The sequence below is a fragment of the Ambystoma mexicanum genome, chromosome 10 (genome assembly GCF_040938575.1).
Source record: "Ambystoma mexicanum isolate Mex_15411 chromosome 10, UKY_AmexF1_1, whole genome shotgun sequence".
Classification (NCBI taxonomy): domain Eukaryota; kingdom Metazoa; phylum Chordata; class Amphibia; order Caudata; family Ambystomatidae; genus Ambystoma; species Ambystoma mexicanum.
The window spans coordinates 1,464,405,143-1,464,422,376 of NC_090932.1; the positions used below are offsets into that span (position 1 = coordinate 1,464,405,143).

The 17,234-nt window shown below is 46.5% G+C and overlaps 1 protein-coding gene across 4 annotated transcripts in view; it reads left to right on the forward strand.

Moving 5' to 3' along the window:
* Nucleotides 1-730: 730 nt before the first annotated feature.
* HVCN1 (hydrogen voltage gated channel 1) overlaps nucleotides 731-17,234 on the forward strand; it is a 764,389-nt gene continuing 747,885 nt past the window's right edge. The window contains exon 1 of one of the 4 annotated variants that reach the window (XM_069619541.1): nucleotides 731-1,084. The gene's annotated coding sequence lies outside the window, so the exon portion shown is untranslated. The remainder of the gene's footprint in view (nucleotides 1,085-17,234) is intronic. The other 3 variants (XM_069619539.1, XM_069619543.1, XM_069619540.1) reach the window with 3 other exon arrangements.

The following is a 17,234-nucleotide window of genomic DNA, read 5'->3' on the forward strand; positions in this document are numbered from 1 at the left end:
ATCCACCTCGGGGGCAATGGCTTGCCTCAACTGGGCAGGAAGCTCCTTCTGGCTGAAATCTGCACCTCCCTCAGATCCCTGGCCCATATGCTAAGACTTCAGCGGGTGAGCATGCTGTTTACGAGGCGGGTGACACCCGCCAAAAGCATGTGAGTTGAGAGCTATGGCTTTAACACATTTGAACCAACCACACACTGCTAACTACTAACCACCCCTGCTCCTCTCTAGCATACCTCCTACACACCACACGCCCGTATGGGCAAGCCTACTACACAAGCCACATATCCGCCACAAGAACAAACTGCCACAAATAAACAACCCAGACACTGGACGTTGCCCCTCCGGACTCAATAACCCCAGTAACCACACTCAGGGCAAACTCAGAAAGCCCACACACAGACACCAGTTTCTACTGGTTCTGCAAGCACCAACAGAATTAGAGTCCAAACTCTATCCTAACCGACCCCACCCACTTTCTTGCAGAGCCACGTGAGCGCCTGGAGGCCATGAAAATAATAGTGGTGTGTAAATGAACATAACATAACATCATTCAGTTTATGATAATTTGCAATAGTTTACATTCAAAGTTTTGTAGAGTTCGCGAGGCATTCATGCACTCACATTTATAACGGCACTACTCTGAAAATACACAGGAGTGCAAAATCGAGTTCGTTTTGTTTTGGTTTTTTTAAAACGGAAACGATAACACCTAATCAACAAGTTAACATTATTTTCAAGATTAGGTCAATGCTGTGTGGCGCAGGATGTTTTGATAATTTGGGATAGTTAGAATGCAGACAGTCAGCTGCTTTGCATGATCCAGGAAACGGAAAGCAAGTCCGGCGTTCCTCCCTGAGGAGAATTCGCATCCGAAGCAAGTGGGCTCCTCGGAGCCCGCCCAGCAGCCTAAGGCAAGAGGCGGGAGGCTGACCGAAGGGGGCAGTGAAGCACCGCGGCCCATCACAGCCACAGAGAGCCGCGGAGCCCGTGCCAGGAGAAAAGAGGCACTGTGATTCGACTGCAGTCCTTCGAAACTGAGCAGTGCGGGGGGAACGGTGTCCTGACCCCTGTCACGAGTTGGTAGGTGAGTTGTGCCCATCTGGACAGATTACGTACTGTGGGGGCGGTCGCGCGCGGGTTTGTGCTGGGGGCGTTTAACCGATACCCGTGTGCGTGCCGCAGGACCTCTGACGAGGGAAACTGCTTTTCTTGTAACCGCGGTGTTAGAAATCTACGTGTTGACGTTATATCGTGATTGTATTCTTCCCAGTGCCAACGTGTTCCCAAAGACTCTTGGTTTGGCAAGGGGTGGCGATTGAGTAATTGTACAGATCATGCTGCCCCATATTGTAGCAGTGGGCAGGTTTTAATTATATTCCACATGGCACCTATATCGACAAAACGGGAGAGTTAAATAGCCCCCCAAGTATAGAAGCATGTTCTCAGTAGTGTTACACTCGTGTTTACTCAACAGATGAGATGTGCTCCAAAATATTCAGCCCTGCTGCACACGTTAAAACCTCGTTGGAGGTTTAACATCAGAACGTCGATTCACACCCCCTCCCCCGGGTAAATTGGTTGTAATATTGCTTTTAATGTTTATTTTCGGACGTGATATTGAAACTGGTGGGATTACTACCTGAAGAGACAAGAAGAAGAGAGAGAACGTAAACTTCAACACATTTTTATGTTGGCTAATGTGCGACACTGTTTACATAGATGAAACCATCCGCATCGATTCTTTTTCAGTTTACTCTTTAACTAGGGAGGTTACAGACAAGTGCATAACGATTTCTAATCCTCATCCAGAGTGTGGGTTTAGATTCTATTCAGTATAAGGTGTTGAGTATTGTGCATTATCTTCTTTACCTACTCATCTGGCGGCAAAGAAAATCCTTGTAAAAACAACTTTTACTTGTAGCAATAATATATTTCAAAGACCCGAGAACATCCATCCCTAAAGGCAGCAGCAGATAAAAGCCTGTGCAATGTGTCTCTCTTTCTCTTCACTAGCGTTCAGAAACAACTTTTTAAAACTTCTTAGCGGATCAAGAGCCGAAAGTCGGTACATCCCAACTTCCAGTAGGTAGAGCAAACTCTGGAACATCCCTCCTAAATCTACAAAAAGGGGGGCAATCTACTTCCTCCCGTATTTCTTAATCATTGTTGGTACCCAGGACATCCTAAACTACAGGGAACCCATTATCCTCTTCATCGAGATCTAGAGAAACATCCTTAATCTGCTAAAAGTGGTGGACTAGAATGTCCCGCTGGTCTGTGTTTGAACGGACCATACGGTATTAGGGCGTGGGACGTCTTTAGTTAGTGGCATGGATGGTGTAATTAGGCAAACCAAAGCAAACATTGGAAGGCTGACGGTTACTTGTTAATTTATCTAGTTGCATGAGGATATACATGAGAGTACCTGAAGGGGAAGAGTTTAGCTGACAAATTGTTGACCTGGATGTTCACTAGACCATCAAATAGGTCCTGAGCGGAAATTAATGATTTCAGAGGCAAACCTCCTAAAATGAAAACTAAGAACAACCTTATTAATGTCAATTAGGACCTCAACGGAATATTTGCATTACCTTGTGTCTAAGGAAACTTTCAGGTATTTAGGCAACCATTGTTGGATACATTTCCTAGAGAAATAGCTGATACCACATTGAGCTCTTCCACACCTTAATTATACATTAATATTTCTACTTGCATCTTATTCGAATTTATGTAGATAGTGGTAGCAAGCAGAGGCTTATGTTGGTGTAAGACTCAAACCCGAAGTCTAACAGTAAGGTACATTGTATGATTACACAACTTTCCACCTGCGCCACACCTAATATGTCTTCAATTGGATCCATTGATCACAGGACTAATATTACTGATGAGACACACAATATTTAATTCAACAGCCTACACGTGTTTCGACCTTAAAAGGTCTTGCTCAGGGAATGTACTGCACGGTTAGTCCTAAAATTCAATTTTCTTGGTAGTTATTTTGCAAAGTAGATGGATGGTACTGGTACCATCAAAGCAGTGAGTTCTTCTGTAATGCAATAAACTGGGCTGTTTAGGTCCACTGCCCCTTAGTGGATTCTCATCGCAGTGTTCTGCGTGTTTAGTCAGAGTGGCATGGACGGTGTAATTAGGCAAACTAAATTAAACATTAGAAGGCTGACTGTTCCCTGAGGATGAAGGCAGAGACCCTTGTTAATTTACCTAGTTGCCTCAGGATATACGTGGGAGTACAGAAAGGGAAGAGTTTACTGGACACATTGTTGACCTGGATGTTCACCAGGCTATGGTGGTAAAATATGTCCTGAACAGAAATAAATGATTTCAGAGAACAACCTCCTAAAATGAAAACCAAGGGCAACCTTATGGCCTCAATGGGATATTTGCATTACCTAGCGTCTAAGGAAACTTTCAGGCAGTTAGGCAACCATTGTTAGGAGATGTTACGTTTCTGAAGAAGTGTACAAGTCAAACTTTTGGTAAGCTGTGCTTGATCTTTATCTTTCTTGAAAAAGATTTACTTTTTTTTTCTTTTTTAGTCTGAAAGTATTTTGCAAGGAACAACAAACAACATTTCATGAAAAGCGCTGTTGCTCTTAGAATAGAACAGGAATAGATGTATAAACAGGTGAACTGGGACAGAGTTGGCTGGTATATAAGGGGTGGAATAATTTCAGAGTGAAATTCAAATGCCTCCTAGCTGAGCAAACATTATGAACCAGAGAGCGATCAAAATAGTTCTCTATTACATTTATCTCAGTAGAGGTTAATTTCCAATTTAATAACAGTGGCTCTCCCTTTTTAATCTGTTAGTTAGTTAGGAAAAGAGCGAGAGGGAGGTTGTAGGGTAGAGCATTGGAGGAAGCGGGGTCATGAGCTAAGGATGATGTCATGTCTGTATTTTTGTATAGACAGCTGGGGCAATATTGGTTCATCCAGGGGTATGGTGTGATCTGTATTGAGGGTGTGTATATTTACTCTAAATACCCCAACGTCATTAGTTGTAGTTGTGATTAATGTGTTCCAGTTGGGAGCTACAAATGTCTTAGAGTAATGTGTATGCGTTCGCTGATTTGGGGGCATATGGGCGCTGAATCACAAACAGTTTGTCTGCCCATGGGACGTTCAAGGGAAAGGGTGTTGAGGATATTGTAGTATAGGGATTTACGGACTTCTAGTTTTAATTTTTTTGAGTCACTAGGTGGGATGTGGTTTAGGTAGTTTTGTAGGGGTATCACATTTGTGTAAAGTTCATGAGTGATCTAGGATCCCGACGGTGCTTTCTCTAGTCTGTGGGCACATGGAGTTCCGCCAAAGTTGGGGACAGTGGTTCTTGGTTTTTCAAGTGGGAGGTTAATACATTGGGTGGCTGTTGCTAATAATATGTCTAGAAGCTGTGTGTTCTTGCGGTTCAGTGAGCTGTCTTTATTTAGGGTGCTAATGCAAAGTTCCTGTTGGGTATTATTTGGGTTCAGCTGCAGCATGTCGATGATAGACTTTTCTACCAAAAACTGGACAAGCATGGGCAGAAAAAGAGCATATGCTCAAGTGAGCCTACTTCCTGTTGAACTTTACATCTCCACCACGTTGGGCTGGTGGTGATTTTGCCTTGTGCAATCTATCTGGTGACCATAGAGTGTGTAGTGCAAAGAATAGGGTTTGGGATTTGCTGGTGCCTGTCAACGCTGTATTTTATGAATCTGTTCCCATTAGCTGGGGCCTAGATTGACAGCTAAATTTGTTTCCCTTATTATTAGTAGAGCTGAATTTTGCTGCATGAGGGCTCTATTTTTTTTATAGAATGTGCTGGCCTTGTAATATTTGCTTTTCAGACAACAGTTTGCTGTGGCATTGTTGTTTTGAGGACTCCTCCTTTTTTGCCCTAAGTTTGTTTATTATACTTAATTAGTTTGAGATGGTTTCCGAACTCTTGGGTGGGTAAACCGTATTTAAGTTGAAGTTCAGGAAAGGTGAATGTTTTATTTTTCAGTAATTTGATGAGCGTAGAATATATTCTTTTCGATCCATGGGGCCCAAAATAATGTTTTTGTATTGATCGGTAGCCTGGGGTTATGCCATAATGGAAGAATGCTACTTTTTAAAAATGTGTACCAGGAGTTTTGGTGAACTGGACAAAGACTTTGGAGGAAGCTGCCAGCATGGAATGGTCTTTGTGGATCTTTGAACTCATTATGAGACTGCAGTGGGAATGCATGTGATGGGGCATCTTCCATTTCAACCCATCCTAGATTCTCTCCCCATCTATTGGATGGTGATATTTGATTGATTGAGCTAGTATGAAGGCTTTACTAGCCTCGGGAGGATAGCTCTGGGGCAATGCAATTGCCTTGGAAGCAAGACGACGCCGAGCAACGGTGTTAAGGGCGTTAATAACCAATTACAATTTTAATGTAAGGAAGTTAGGGGATTGGACCCCACGCTGGTTTTTGCCCATCTGGAGTTTTCTAATGGAGATTCTTGGGGGCTTCCACTTCCACAGTAATGTTACAAGAAGGGAATCTGCTTCTTTATAGAAGTTATTAAAATGGATGGAGATCATTGCAAGAGGGTACAGTATTTTCAGCGTTCTCATTATTTTGATTGTGTCTGGTCTGCCCCACCATGATGGAAACAGAGGGGAACATCTCTCTACTTTTTGAATTGTGGAGGTTTGGACTCTGGCTATGGTTGATTCTCTGTTTGGGGTGAAATTAGTTCCCAGATATTTAATGTGGTTACTTTGACAACATAGTCCCATATCATCCATGTCGTCTTTCTACTATTATTTATTTTCAAACTTGTTTTTATTATTTTGTACAAACAGTGTTTATAGCATGGTATTATCTTGCATACATCATCTTAAACACATGACCGTTTGGCCATAAACAAAGGTGAAAGGAAAAGGAACAGTCAGACAATAAACCAACAAGAGAATAAAAAAAAACATAACACGTTTATTAAGTCTTTATAGGGACCGGAGGGGTAGCCAGAGTGGCCCGTGGATGCGGGGGAACCTCGAGCGTAAGATTATCCTTTATGTTTCACCCGAGGAGTAGGAGGACACCATGGTTCTGCGATTCTGGAGCCCTGATGGTGGGTTCTGAGGTACCCTGCATGCCGAGGGCCGAGGTACGAAGCCAATAGTCCCCAGCCGAATTTTTGAACGTGTCCCCTAGGGTTCATGTGGAGCTGGGTTATCTTTCGTTCCTCCGGCCTCCTTACTAGTCCTGATTCTCCATCCATCGGAGAGTGGGCGGTTGTCTGGCCAGCCCAGGGAATTGTTGCGTATAGTCTATGAATGGAGCCCAAATTCGGTGGAATTTGTCCCTGTTCCCCAACCTGAGGGCAGTTATTTTCTCCGCAGCCATTATGTCCCAACACTTCACACACCATATCTGCGTTGATGGTCCTTCTGGATTTTTCCAGTGCCTCACTATCAAGATTTTAGCGGCTGTTAGTAGATTGGAGCATAGGTCTGCTCTATGGCCTGTTCGGGGAAATTGGCCTCCACCTCCAGCTCCCAACAAGACCACTCCAGGGTCCCATGGAACCGTAAGGCCTATGATAGCTCTGATCTGATCCAGTACCGAGGTCCAGAAATGAGAGGCCTTAGGGCAAGACCATAGTAGGTGAAATAGAGAGCTTTTGTCCGGGCGTCCTCTCCAGCACTGCAAAGGGATCGAGGGGATTTCATGTGTTGAGCGTTTCTGGGGTCAGGTACCAATGATAACAAACCTTGAGTGCCCCTTCCTTATTGGTTGTACATTTGGAGCTTCTATGTGCTCTATCCCAGATGTGGCCCCATTCCTCGGGATCGATGACTCTACCCAAATCTTTTTCCCATTTGAGCATGTAAGGCTCCTTATGGTCTGGGTCAGTTCTGTCCAACAGCCTGTAGAGGGTTGATATTTTCCCCTTTGGGGGCGTAGCTGTCAGGGTGCGCTCTCAGGCTGTGGGATCTCTGCTGCCGTAGTTTTTCATAGGGTTGCTTGATAGCCAGTGCCTAAGTTGCGCGTACATGAATCTCTCCATCTCAGGAACCTTGAATTTTGCTTTGCGGGCTTCAAAGTGTAGGGGGTTCCAGTTCTCAAAGAAGTCCTGGACCCTATCCAGCCCTCCTTCTTTCCAGCTGAGAAAGCTGTTTGGATCAGCCCCTGTGGTAAAGTCAGGCTTTTTCCAGATGGGGGTGAGTGGGCTTATCGTGCTGCCACATTTCCAAAGACGAGCCGCTTTTCTCCAGCACAGGAGCGTGTTTTCAGGTGCTAACAGGAGATTCCGTGCTGCTGGGTCCGTTGGTCTCTTCATATGTGGCACGGAGCTGATCGGGATCCGGCTCCAGGCTTCCTCAAGCTCCAACCATCGTGGTTTCTGGAAGATGGAGTTCCATGAGAACGCATGCGAGAGCTGAGCTGCCAGGATATATCTCGCTATGTCAGGAGCCCCCAGGCCCCCCTCCGCTCGCCCGTAACATAATTCTTCTCGGGATTCGCGCTTTCTTCCCTTCCCATATGTAGTGCATGACTTTATTCTGCAACTCCTGCGCTGCTTTCTTTGGGATAGCCACTGGCAGAGTTGTACAGTGATAGAGCAGTCTAGGGATTAAATTAATTTTTAAGATCTCTTGCTTCCTCCAGCGTATCGGGTCATTTTTGAGTTCTTTGAGTAGAAGAGGGAAGTTTGCTTTATATATCTTGTTGGGCTTGTCTGGGAGTTGGACACCTAGGTAATGCAGGTGACCTTTCGCCCAGGGTATAGGGTAGTCTCTTTCCAGTCCTCTGACCCTTTCCGGAGGCAGATTGATACTCAATGCAGTAGACTTGGAGAGGTTTACATGGAATCCCGATGCCTCCTTGAATTCCTCCAGTTATGTCCATAATGCTCTCATGGACTCCTTAGGTTGGGAAAGTGTTAACAGGACATTGTCAGCGTAGAGGGCCGCTTTATACGATTGCTTGTTGAGGTTTAGTCCGTGAATATTTGGGTTCTGGCGTATTCTATTGGCGAATGGCTCCATTGAGAGGGCAAATGTGAGAGGGGACACCCTTGTCTGGTGCCTCTACTAATCCTTATGATGTCCGACCTAGCGGCGTTCATTCTGAGTCTGGTAGATTGGTGCTGGTAGTTGGCTAGTGTCCATTTTATGAAATTTGGGCCAAATCCGTAGTGCCTTAGGGTTTCATGGATATAGCCCCAGTCTAACATGTCAAAGGCCTTGTGCGCATCGAGCGATAGGGCCATCATTTGGAGGCCCGTCCTTTTGGCCGAGTCAGTGACATTTATGGTTCTTCTAATGTTGTCGTGGGCGTTCCAGCCCGGCATAGATCCGGTTTGGTCCGGGTGGATGATCTCTGGGAGTAGACGTACCAGTCTGTTCGATAGGATTTTCGTGAATATTTTGGCGTCATTGTTTAATAGGGTGATTGGTCTATAAGAGGCGCATTGTTGTATGTCCCTTCCAGGTTTCAGGATGAGGACTGTTAATGATTCCTCCATGGAAGGCGTGGTACATCCCGACAGGAGGAACGAGTTAATCAGAGAAGCCATGTGAGGGGCAAGGATGTGGGCGAATTTCTTGTAAAATTGTGCCGTAAGCCCATCTGGGCCTGGAGTTGTGTTTTTCAGTGTTCGGATGGTATCACTAACTTCTTCGGTGGAGATTGGGTCTTCTAGGGCTTCCATTAGAGGGTTTGGAGGGGCAGGTTGAGCCCCCGATAAGTATCAGCACTGTGCAGATTTATCTGTAGGAGGCCCAGACATGATGCTCTTGTGGGGTTCTGTCATGATTATCAGCTTGTCTTTGGTAGTGAAGTGAGGGTTACCTTGGCTATCAGATAGGGATTGAATGTAGTTTATCGACTGCAGCTTCTTGAGTTTGTGGACTAATAGCCTATTTGCTTTGTTGCTGTTTACGTAGTAGAATTGTTTTGTGTAGGTTAAGGCTCTAGCTGCTCTGTCCGCTAAGTGCATTTCACGGGTTCTCTTCGCTTTCTTAAGTTCCCAGCTGGCCTTCTTGGTGTACCCTCTCTTGAGGTTATGTTCTGCCGTGGTGATCTGTGCCTCGAGTTTGTCTTGTTATAATTTGTTCAGCTGTCTGAGCCACGCCGTACAGTGCCCGGCCACTCCCCGAATGACCGGTTTCATTGCATCCCAAATGATCGGTAGCAGGGTCTCCGTGGTAGTATTCTCTCGGAAGTAGTTCTTGAGAGCTTCTGCCATTTCGGTTCTAATGCTTGGGTCTGCTAGGATTTGATCTTGTAGTCTCCATTGACGTTGAGTCGGTTCTGGTAGGCCCTGCACACTTAGCTTCATTGTGACCGGGGCATGGTCCGATAGTACCCAGTGTCCTATTTGGATACTTTCTACACAGGGAATGAGGACACCAGAGAACAGCAGTAGATCAATCCTCGAGTGCCCAAGGTGGACTTGTGAGAAGTGCGTGTAGTCTTTCGCTCTTGAGTTCAATAGCCTCCATACATCTATGGTTTCGGTCTCTCTCAGAAATTCGGCCATAGCGAGCGGCTTGGCGAAGTCCTCCTTTGTTGGGGGGAGGGTCTTGTCTAGGTTTGGGTCTGGGGTCAGGTTGAAATCTCCTCCCGTGATTAGGTGGCCCTCAGCAAAAGTGGTGATTATCGGTAAGATGTTGCGGAGGAAGGCGGCCTGGGCGGTGTTCGGGCAATAGATTGCTACCAGAGTGATAGGTTCTTCAATTAGAAGGCCTTTCAGTAGGATGTAACGCCCCTCCGGGTCTATTTTGGTTGAGATTTGGGTTAGCGGAAGGTCTCTACTTAGCAGTATGGCCACCCCTATTTTCTTCTGTCCTGCCGAGGCAAAGTAGCATCTAGGGTAGCATTGGAAAGAGATCCGTTTTTATTCTGATGCCAGGATGTGCGTCTCCTGCAGGAAGACGATATCCGCCCCCATCTGGGAGAGCCTGTGTTCTACGGTCTTCCTTTTACGTGGGCCATTAAGACCCTGCACATTCCAGGTGACCACCGAGAGTTAATTATTAGGGCAGGTCATGTGTGCTGAGATGAGAGTGATTGGCTGGAATTCCCCCCCCCCCCTAGAACCGCAAGTCACTGGCTTCCCCCTTTCCTGGTGGAAAGGTTTCTCCTGATGCAATCCCTTTATCTCGAGGATTGCCTTCTCCTGTGGTGTATCTCGTAATCGCAGCTGCGCTCCCCCCCCCCCCCCCGCACTGTTCCCCGCACCCCTCATCATACAAAACAGAAAAAAAGGAACAAAAACAACAGGAACAAAAACTGAAACAGGTATTGCGGACCAGCCTTCTACCAACGGGGTACTCGGCTGGGCCAATGCTGCAAGTTCAGTAGGAGGTCCTAGGACCTCAATTTGGGTCGGTGAGTTTGCTGATGTTGAGGCTAGCGTAGTAGTGGACCCTATACGGATCAGATTTGGTGTCTAGGCTAGAGACCCTCGGGATATCGGGCTTCTCAGTGGGGTCTGTGTCACTGGGGCAGCAGAGTTCATATTGAATACCAGTATAGACCCACTTAGGGTCAGGAAGGAACCGGGATCGGATGGTTCCGGCAGCATAGTTGCTATGAATAGACCCTTCGGGAGCCGCCAGATTACTCCAGGGAGGGGATCATTGGTTATTCTTCTTTTTCCCTTTAGAGATTGGGCCCCGCACCCTGCGACGCTTCTCGACCCTAGTCCAGTTGCATAGTGGCTCCCTCTCTCTTCTCTGGGTCCATGGCCGGCTTATCCGAGGGGTCCTCTTCCGCCTCAGGATTCATGAAGGTTTCAGCTTCTTTCAGAGAGATTTGTCGAGGCTTGCCTTCCCACGTAGAGGTGAGGGCCGTGCAGAAGTTCCATCGATAGGTGATTTTAAGCTCTAGGAGCCAGTCAGTCATGGGCCTGAGGGCCTTTCTTTTGGCTAGTGTAGAAGTAGATAAATCCTGAAATCTTTGTGGCATCTCGGAAGTGGATCCTCTGGGTCGTTCTGGCTTCACGTATAATCTCCTCTTTAAGCCTGTAAAAGTGGACTCTGGCCAAAACGTCTGCTGTGGTGGCAGAGCTCCGTCTGGGTCTCGCTCTGTGGACTCGATCAAGTTCTAACGGCGAGTCGTCTGGGAGCATTAAAATGACTCGAAATAGGTCATTTACGTAGGAGCCCAAGTCCCTATCCGGGATGGACATTGGAATACCCCGCAGGCGAATGTTGTTGCGCCTGGATCGATTTTCAGCGTCTTCTTGCTTGACTTCTAACGCCATGAACCTAGCTTCCAGGGCGCTGATTCTGTCTGCCCCTTTTCCAATCTCGAACTTTTGTTCGTACAGTGTGGTTATCAATGTCGTCTTTTATGCATGTAATTGATATTGGTAGGAGTTCTATTTTTTCTTTATTAGTTTATAACCTGTTAAACACTTTTTAGAATCGGCTCACACTGAGAATGATCTTGAGTGGTTCATCATTGAAACTCTTTGTCCCGACATCAGTAACTATATGGTTTCCACTAGAGTCTACAAATTAGAACAACATTGGATTTGTAGGTTGAAGACACACAGTGTTGTTCTTAACAAACTACTAAACTGTTTGCCAAGATAACACTCCAACTGTAGCCACCATGCTCCCCTTAATCCTGAGATCATTGTATACACGCATTTTTAATTACCTGCTTTTGACTTGCTAGCAGCTGTACTGTACATTGCCAATTGCCATTTATGCAGATATTTTTCTATTAACCTAATCTATCTGGTGGACTCACGTGAAACCTCTTGTGACATTGCGAGTTTCATGAAATGGGTGACAACAGGGGATTACACCTCTCTAAATGGGATATTTTCTATTCTCTTTACTTCTTCAACATTGCCACAGGGCACGACATGGCCTGTTTTATTGCTTTAAGTTCTCTAGTTCTTCAGACACCCTTGCGGCAAACAGGAAAATGTCTACAGCCTGCCGACAGTAACACAGAACGTTGAGAGAAAGGCAGTCAAGCGTCCGGCACCTTAATGCATCATGCAACGATCAAATAGGTACTGTGCTCCTTTCAATTCTGCCAGAAGATCTACCAGTTTTTTTCTTTTTTACCTTACCTTGTATGTTTCTGTGTTAGAAACAAGATCCGAGTCTGTCTACGGGTATTCAGAAATCGCCAGCTCGCAGCGTAAGCTGTTCACCAACAATCTGCTGTATTAACGTTCTGGTCCAAACGTGATTCTGATGATTCTGGGCAAAATGCTAAATTGTAACAGACATTTATAGGTTTAGACAGATTGGTGGCATAATCAGACTCGGGGATCATTTTCTTAGGCTAATTTACATATGGCAATATTGCTGAAGCTTGGATTCCCGGGATGGGAAAATGCGGGTGAACCACAGCTTAAGGTCACTTAAAGAACTGTATTCGAAACTTTTTTTTCTCGATGCTTTGTATTCAGAACTTTTGCATGTCGAAAGTATTCATTCGAAAGTATGACTGGACGCCGTTCTAGACATATCATAAGACCGTTGTATCAGGTACTTATTTACTTTTAATACATTGGAACCAGAATTTATTAATTTAAGGTACAATACTGTTTACAGGTGCATAGAATATACTTATTCACTGAAAAAGTTAATCTTCATTCTACTGCCTACAAGCAATCCTCAGTCCTGAAGAGGCTGGGCCAAACTCTTACGAGAATTAGGATCCTTGATGCCGAAACTCATGAGTCGACGTCCCTTTCTTCTTTTTGTCTTTGTTGATTGTTTTATGGCGTCCAGCCATTTCTGAGTGGTTATTTACTTTAGTGTTTGTTGCAATGCACTTCCTGTATGTAAATTGGACACTCTAGCATGAGTGTATATGTCCAGGTGTTTACATATGTGCTAGTTTTGACCTGTTGGGTACCGTTCAATATTTCGATATAATACCTTTCTCATAGCTCTGTGTATGTCAAAATTGGGAACTAAGTCACTTCTATTGTTTGGCCATTTTTGGTTCACGTTCGTTTCGTTTGTTTCTTCATTAGTACACACATAGCATAGATCTATGTGTCATGAAATTGATTAACCACGTCCATGTGTACAGTTTGTATGTGATTAAATCTATGCCCAATGATGTGTGTGTATATGGTGCTCTGCAGTTTATGTAAAGGTTTTTTCATTGTTTTTTTTATTATGCATGTTATACTTTTCTCCAAATATAGTTTTCTCCAACTTTTTGTTCAGTAGGGGGTGATTTTTCCCTTGCTGTGTACAGTTTATAACCTGAGACTTTCCTGTAATTGTCTATGACTAAAATTGCACGTCGCACAGAAGAGTCAGGGTTAGTGACAAAAAGAATGACGTCATCTGCATATGCAGCTATTTCAAAATGATGGTCCTGGATTTGGATGCCCTTGATGCCCAGATGGTTAAAAATGGATTCCATCAAAGGTTCAGGGACAGGACATGGAGAAGTTGGGACAACAAGCACCCTTTTCTGGTGCATGTGCACAGTGGGAACAGGGAAGAGTGTATTGTTGACAGAAATTGAAGCCCTTGGGATGTGATAAAGACATTTAACCAATTTAATAAAGCGCTCACCAATGCTGTGTCTCCTCAGCGCCTGGAAGAAGAAGTTCCATTCTAGGTGGTTAAATGCCTCCTCAGCGTCTGACGCCGCAATCTGTCTAGGTTCTAGGTGAGGGTTAGGGAGTGCTAATATGTCGGCTAAGATTCTAGTGTTTGCATTGGCTTGCTTCCCTTTTGTAAAACCTGGTTGGTTGTTTTTGATCAGGTATGGTAGGACTTTGTTTGTGAGAATGTTGGCATACATCTTGCAGTCGATGATAATTTGTGAACTGTTGTTTTAGGGTATAACAATAATATTGGCTTCTTGGAATTTGGGGAGGCATTATTGCTAAAATGTTTGTATAGTTTTAGTAGTACAGGAGAAAGAGCGGCTAGGAAGGCTTGGTAGAATTCTATTGGATAACCATCTCATCCTGGAGCTTTCCCTAGTTTCATGGTGGAGATTGCGTTCTTAATTTCAGTAGTTGTGATGGGGGTAGTCGGGATTATTTTTAACAACTTTATTTATGTCGATTACAGCATCACAGGTAAATTAACTACGGTGGAGCAACTCCCAACATTAGCGACATGCATGCAGTTTGTTCATTTCCCCCCCGCCTCTCGATGGGCCCCATTGCGATTTCCCCTATGTCCGTGGAGTTCTGGTGATCTGAGGGACCGTCTGGGCTCTGTGGCCCTAGAAAGTTTGTTACCAGGCGCGGTTGAAATGTCAACGCTGGGAATCTGCTGTGGTAGTCCAACACTGGCACCCAGCAGTCAGTGAAGCGGCGGACGGTCCCCTCTTCCACTGCTGTGACTTTCTCAGCCACTAGTTTTTCCCAGACTTTTAACCACCAGAGTGGCAGTATGGGGCCCTCTTGCGGGCCACTGTGATATTGGCTGCTAATAATAGTTGCGTCAGCAATTTAGTAGAGCGTCCTGTTTTCGGGTAGCAGTCCGGGCTTGCTACTCCTAGGAGGATCACCTCTGGGGTCAACGGCAGTCTGCGTTGGGTAATGTTCTCGATGATTTGTACCATCACCCTCCAGAAGGCCTGTACCGCTGGGCAGCCCCACCACATATGGAAGAAGGTCCCTCGCTCGCCACAGAGTCTCCAACAGCTTGGGTCAAGAGATGCGTTGCAGTGGTGTAGGCGTACCGGGGAGAGGTACCAGCGATGGAGGAGTTTGAGGGCGCATTTTTTGTTCGTAACGCATCTGGAGGTTGAGTTGATCCTTGTCCATATTTTCACCCACGTCTGGTCTTCAATGGGATATCCCAGATCCGTCTCCCATCCAGCCATGTATGGGGGCCTGACCTGCAATATATCCTCCTGGAGGAGGCGATATAGCTTAGTGATCCACCCTTGGTGTGTGTCTTCCTCCAGTGCGTTTTCCAGTGGGTGCAGGTCACGGGTTGCACCCTGACGGACTGCCGGTTGTGAGATCCAATGGGGTAGTTGAGAGTATGTGAACCTCTCCTGCTCCGTTACATGGAGGCTGTCCTTGCATTGTTCGAAGTTAAGCGGGGAATTGCCCTTGTAGAGGCCCTTGGGCAGCTTTTTCCTCCGCCGGGCCCATGCCCATGCTTCCAGGGTTGCTCTGGCAGATGTTAGTATCTGTGGTCCGCAGCTCCGAAGGGCCCTTGGGGTGTGCAGTAGGGAGCTTCTTTTGTAGTTGCTTCAGGGCTTTTTTCGGGGGAGAGACTGGTAGAGCGGAGCATAGGTAAAGCAATCTAGGGAGGATGTTCATCTTGCATGCTGTGACCCGTCCCAGAAGGGAGATTTCTTGGCTGTCCCAGCATTGCAGGTCGTTTTCCAATTCCTTGAATAAGGGGGGGGGGGAATTGGCTGCAAATAGATTTTTCGGGTCCGCTGTGAGGCATATCCCGAAGTATGCTGTTGAGTCGGAGCTCCATGTCAATGGGCAGAGTACTTGAAGAGTGGTTATGAGGGGGGCATCTAGGTTGATGGTCAGTGCCTCCGATTTGGAGTAGTTCACCTGGAATCCTGCTACTTGTTCAAATGCCTTTAGTTCTTTTAGGACGGTGGGTAATGAGGTCTGACAGTTGGTGATGGAGATCATTACGTCATCTGCATACAGGGAGATCTTGAACTGTTCCCCGTTTATCTTCAGCCCAGTGATTTCGTCGTTGGATCGTGTCCTTTGGGCGAATGGTTCCATGACCAGGGCAAAGATCAGTGGTGAGAGCGGGCAGCCCTGCTTTGTTCCGCATGAGAGCGGGATCGAGGTGGAGGTCTTTTGGTTGAGTCTCAGTGATGTTTTCGGGGCTATGTAATTGGCCAACACCATCCTTTAGAATGCGGGGCCAAACCGGAATGCCTTTAAGGTGAGCCACATGAAGTTCCAGTCTACCCTGTCGAAGGCTTTGGTGGCGTCTAGGGTCAGGACTGCCAGGTCTCGTTGGTTTCGGGACGCCACTTCGATGAGGTTAAGTGCTCGGCGGATGTTGTCCACAGTGCTTATGCCTTTGATAAATCCTGCCTGGTCTTGGTCTATGATGGATGGTAAGACGCGGGCCAGCCTGTTCGCCAATACTTTTGAGTAAACGTTTGCGTCCACATTAAGAATCAATATCGGTCTGTACGATGAGCATTCTTTTGGGTCCTTGCCTGGCTTCAGGAGCATGATTGTCGTGGACTCCTGCATAGATGGGGTTATAGATCCTGTGTCTCGGATTGAGTTGAAAAGCTCTGTCAGCGGGTTCAGAAGCAGGGGGCGAAAGAGTTTGAAGAACTTGGGCGGGAAGCCGCCTGGGCCCGGAGCCCTGGTTTTCAAGGCCTTGAGTGTTTCCTCCACCTCGTCGGTGGGGATTGGGGCCTCTAAGGCGGTTCTGTCTGCTTCCGAGAGCTGCGGTAGCAGGCACCCGCTATGAATTGTTCCTGGAGAGCCTACGGGCGGGGGGCTGAGGTCAGGGTGTTAGCTAGATAAGCAGCCACTATTTGTAGTTTAGCTTCTTCCCCATACCGGGTTCTCCCTCCGGGTCCTTGAGGGCGATGATGTGGTTTCGTCTGTGGGTTCTGGCTAGTTTGCTCACCAGGTATCTGTTGGCCTTATTGCCGTTTACATAATAGCTCTGCTTTGTCCTGATCAGGGACTGCGCTGTGTCCTCCGCATAGTGGGCCTCCAGTTTTGAGCGGGCTAATCTCACCCGCTTGGCTGCCTTAAGTGACCATTTCTTCTTCAGGATCGAGTCTGCCTCAGCCATTTCCTCCTCCAGCTGACCTCTCCACAGTGCTCGCCTCCTCCTGTATGCAGTGGCTTGGGCTATTTGTTCCCCTCTGATTACGGCTTTCATGGCCTCCAATCTCATAGCTGTTGAGGTGAGGTCAGGGGGTTTTCCTTAAAGTAGTTCTTAATTGCTTTGGATATAGCGTCACGGACCACCATGTCATGTAACATTGGTTCATATAAGGCCCATCAGCGTCTTACAGGGGGGGTCTGGGTCGATGATCCTTGCGGTGAGGAGGAACGGGGAGTGGTCAGATAGAGCCCTTGTGCCGATTTCAACTTCATCTGTGAACTGCAGGAGCTGTGGGCTAGCTAGGATCATGTCGATTCGGGATGAGGAGCGGTGGACATGGGAGAAGAATGAGTAGTCTGCTGTGTCAGGGTGGAGGACCCTCCAGGTGTCCACCACCCCCAGGGTTCTGAACAGGTGGCAAAGGCTCAGCGCAATCTTGAAGTCCCTGGGT